At 41.2% G+C, this 4,295-nt stretch overlaps 1 protein-coding gene across 1 annotated transcript in view; it reads right to left on the bottom strand.

Annotated features, from left to right (window-relative positions):
- Window positions 1–3,950, bottom strand: part of P2RY8 (purinergic receptor P2Y, G-protein coupled, 8) — a 34,898-nt gene extending 30,948 nt beyond the window's left edge. The window contains exons 1-2 of the mRNA XM_009703287.1: window positions 3,909–3,950; window positions 334–420 (exon numbers count right to left, since the gene is read on the bottom strand). The gene's annotated coding sequence lies outside the window, so the exon portion shown is untranslated. The remainder of the gene's footprint in view (window positions 1–333; window positions 421–3,908) is intronic.
- Window positions 3,951–4,295: the final 345 nt, after the last annotated feature.

Consider the following 4,295-nt stretch of genomic DNA (forward strand, 5'->3'; position numbering starts at 1 on the left):
CTGAACCATTGTAGCCCAGAAGTGGGGTCTATTCAGTGCACCCAGGATCCTGGGAGAAGAGGATTTCAACTGGGCATGATTTAGAGAGTCTCAAATACCAATCATGTTTTTGAGAAGCTGTGCAGGGGAAAAAAAAAAAAAAAAAAAAAAGACAGACAAATCTTTACAAGATGATTCCTTTCTTTGTGCTTACTTGTCTACTCAAAGCAGAAGCTTGTGTTCCTGAATATTCCCTTATTGCCTCAGCAATTGCCTCATACAGCTAAACTCTGTGTGTAACATCCTGCCAAAGAAAACGTGAAACTTTTCATCTTAAATGTTGATCAAACTTACAGGCAGCTCCCTTAGGAATTTGTCTCGCCGTGGTCACCACTGATGTTTCCGTGCTGCAGCAGATCAGATTTCCTCTATGAGTAAGAGCTGCAGAAAGGACCAAAGGAAAAATCTTTTAAGAATCAGTTGTTACAAAAAAAAAGTTTTTAAAAAGGAGCACATCTAAAGATAATGCCGAAGAGTGACAAGCACTGATAACACTGCCTTTCATAGCTTTAAAACACAGTTCACCAGCTATAAAACATACCTGTGCAGGATTACTAAAGATGTATAATATCCACATCTGAAGATGAAGAGAGGATAAAAGAGCACATAGTCTTTGGTGACTCGATATTTTCCCTTCTTATTTTTGCAGACCTGAATCAGGTGCAGTGTATCTCTGGTAGTAAGTAACCCTAGCTGCTTCATCATGACCATACCGGTGATAACACATTTCTGTTGTTATTTCAAGACCTAATCAGCAGTTGGGAGAGTGAGGATGTGAGGGTAAAATTATTTTCAATTCACCAGCTGCTGAGCCTGAATTCCTCATGCAGTAATGTGAAAATGTGACGATAATATGCAGCTCTTGATGAATAAGCTTATAGATGCCTTGCCCCAGCCTGAACAACTCTTGGGCCCTCATCAGTCTGTGTGCAAAAAAAGGCAGAATCTCTCTGTAATGATATCAATGAGAGATAAAATCCAGCATTTAAAAAAATGGAGCTGTTGCACGAAACATGTACAGATCCCCCTCTTTCTCTGTCTGAGAATTTAGCTTTAATTAAATGCTCAACAACACTGAAAAATAAGACTACCAATGGAAAATTTCAGGAAGGACAGAAGGCTTCTGATCAAAAACACATGAAAAAAGACAAGATCAAACTGACATTACCAGATTCAAAGGATGTAGAAAATGAACCCTGTGGGATATTTCTCATTGATTAGCACCTAAATTTAGACAAAAATTGGATTATATTACCCATTTTAAACCTATTTTAAAATAATAACTCTAACTCTCAGGCTGAGTCTGTCTCAGGTTTCCTGCATATAAATAGTAAGCCCAGGAGGAACACCAACTTGACCTTCCCATTCGAGAGCTGGCAGTAAGAGTAAACAAGCCCAGATAACAGTCTCAAAGACATTTACTTATAAAATGAGCTCATTTAATTCAGGAATTTTTGAGGCAGTAGTCAAGGGCCAAAACCCTCCCATTTCTATAGCCATTTTTCAGAGGAGATCTCCATTTTCTAGCTCATTTTACACACCGTAAATAACATGAGAAGTGTCAATAAATATGCCTGATGATACGAAAAAACATCCTTCTGTCCATTTGGAGGTTTTGCAAACAGTTGTCAGCGGTGAAGCTCCCTGGACTTCCACTTCACAAAACCTTTTTATCTGGAAACTATGCAAGTATGAAGTAAAGTTGTTAGACGGCAATACGTGTGCAAAACACCACCACATCTTTTAAACACATTGAGAAATAGTCTTGATGTCTTCATTTTTGTGCAGGACAGAGGGATCCCACCACAGGATAACTTCTTGAGGCTAAGTTGTGGGCAGCTGGGTTTCTCCTCTTTACCCACTCCACCAGAACACAGCAGTTACCGGGGAAGACCACATTTACCATACAAGGAATGGCTTTTCTAGGGTTTGTTTCTTGTCCATCCTGTTCTGCCGCTGCATATAACGTACGCCTCCCTCTGACAGCGAGCTGAGGAGTACACCCTTTTCCAGTACCAAAGACACCCATGCTGAAAGGCAGCGAACATTTAAAATCACCTAAGCTGGCCTTTTCTGGACTTACAGTCATCAGTGAGAGCAAAATTGTCTGCACAGGCAGATGCATCTGAGTTGAACCCAAACCCACCCTGAAAGAAGGTGAATACACATTATCAATAAATGTACCTGAAGGGACGCTAAAAACTGAAGGCAGAAGCGGTGGGTAAGCTACTGGTTGGCAGCAGGGGAGGCCTGGGTTCAGTTTGCTCTGCCCACACAAAGCTGCTGAGTACTTTCCCTTGAGCTGTGCCTATGCAGTAACTGGGAAATGTGACTGCAGGATGGGTTGGCATACCTCAGCCAGCTTTCATCTCGCAAGCTGTAGCATGGGCTGCAAGTATTTGGCAGCTAAGGCCATACAGAGCTGTAAGGAACAGTAAATTGCTTAGCATCGATACTCAAACTGAGAAGAGCAAGACTGATGCAAATGCTTCTACCCATGCCACAGCCTCTTCCCTAGCAGAATGGCGACAGGCTGCCTGGCTGACTCTAAACTGACGTACAGCTCTTCACAAGGGAAGACCTGGGATTCCTAATCAAATCACCTGCGCTGCGGAGCTGCACAACCAGGGCGCAAGTCTGGCATCAACTGGGATTCATCCGAGTTCCCCATCTGTGGATGACAGACACAAAACTTCTGTGGCTCAGGGAGTCTTTTAAGGGTGAAATTCATTACGGACATCCAAGTCCTACCGTAGTAGCAATCTCACAAGTAAGGTGGAGGTGATTTAGGAATGAAGTCCAAACATTGATGGGACTTACGTGTCTGAGTCAAATGAATGCTTTTGAAAACCCTAGCTAGATTCTCCCGACCACTATGTATAAAATCCAAAAAGTGTTTATACCAACAATGTCCAAACATTAAAACTGATTACAAGCAAAGACTTATAAAAAGAAGCAAATGACAAAAACCTGAATCTCCAGTGTATGACTTCAGGCAGGGATTCTCACGGCACATACAATTTCACTTTCTGTAGGGTGACCTAGTGACAGCACATTATTACAATAACTGCCCTACAGATGGCTATTTTATGCTTGTTTCTGAACTATTAAAAAAACCTCTCACGCAAATAGTCTCTCTCCCTGTCTATTAAGAGACAACAAATGCAGTATGCAAGAGTGCTCTGTGCTATGAGACTTCCTCCTGGTGCCCGTCTGTCTGAGTTCTGTTTTTATGCATCAAAAGACCCTAATGAAATTATATTGTTTTATGATATGGTTCCACAGTCACTTCTGCGTGTGTGTTTGGTTGCTGCAAACCTCAGGAACAGTCTCAGGATGACTACAATACGTGACTCTGCAATAGCTAAAGATAGAGATCAGGTCCAGATTTACAAATAAAACTGGTCCAAAATTATCTTTTTTTTCTCCCTCGATATGTAGAAGCTCATTCTTCCTCCTTTTAAAAATACCGTTGAAGACATGCTATGATTTTTACTACTCTCCTTACTAAAGCAAACCGTACACCTGAGAACCCCTTATTTTGATAGCGGTTTGTGCAGACTGAACTCCTTAAAACTGGCGGCAAAAGTTTTCTTTCTCTTTTACTGCAGTATTTGCTGTAATAATTCTGACTCCTAACTACATGTAACATAACTTCTTCATTAGTATTGCTCTATTGTTAACCCACACAGTTCGTTCTGTATTTCTACAGCTCACAGTCATCTGGCACACATTGGATTGCAATGAACTTTGTTCTCCCTTCGGATGTAAATAATAAGAGGGAGAAGAAATCAGTCTTAACTGAGTCTGACTCCACTGGAAAACAATTCTGAATAAACAATCAAGAAGTGAAAAGCTGTACTCCTTACCTGGTCTGGGATGTACAGTGCACCTTGAAAGCCTCTTAAATGACAGAGAAGGATTAGAAATAGTTGAAAGTTTGCACCCATCCAACCACAGGGCTCAGGAAATGACCGTGTACTTTGCAGCAATTAACTCCTTCCTCACTTCTAATGTTTTTGCTTTTTCAAGTACAGTAAAAAAGTCCATCTTACCCTTCCACTGCAGTTTGGTAACTAATGCCATGCCCTACACATGATTTCTGTTTCACACTGAGAATATGCAGGTGGCCAGAGGAGATCACACTGATCACCTCCATGGAAGAGAGAATTTGCAGTGTCTTCTGCATTACTGTGACGAGTACATTTTACTGTTGAGTGAAGCTTATGTGAAGAAGTGTAGAAATGACTAAGTAA

Source organism: Cariama cristata, unplaced genomic scaffold (genome assembly GCF_000690535.1).
Source record: "Cariama cristata isolate BGI_N322 unplaced genomic scaffold, ASM69053v1 scaffold2987, whole genome shotgun sequence".
NCBI classification, from domain to species: Eukaryota; Metazoa; Chordata; class Aves; order Cariamiformes; family Cariamidae; genus Cariama; species Cariama cristata.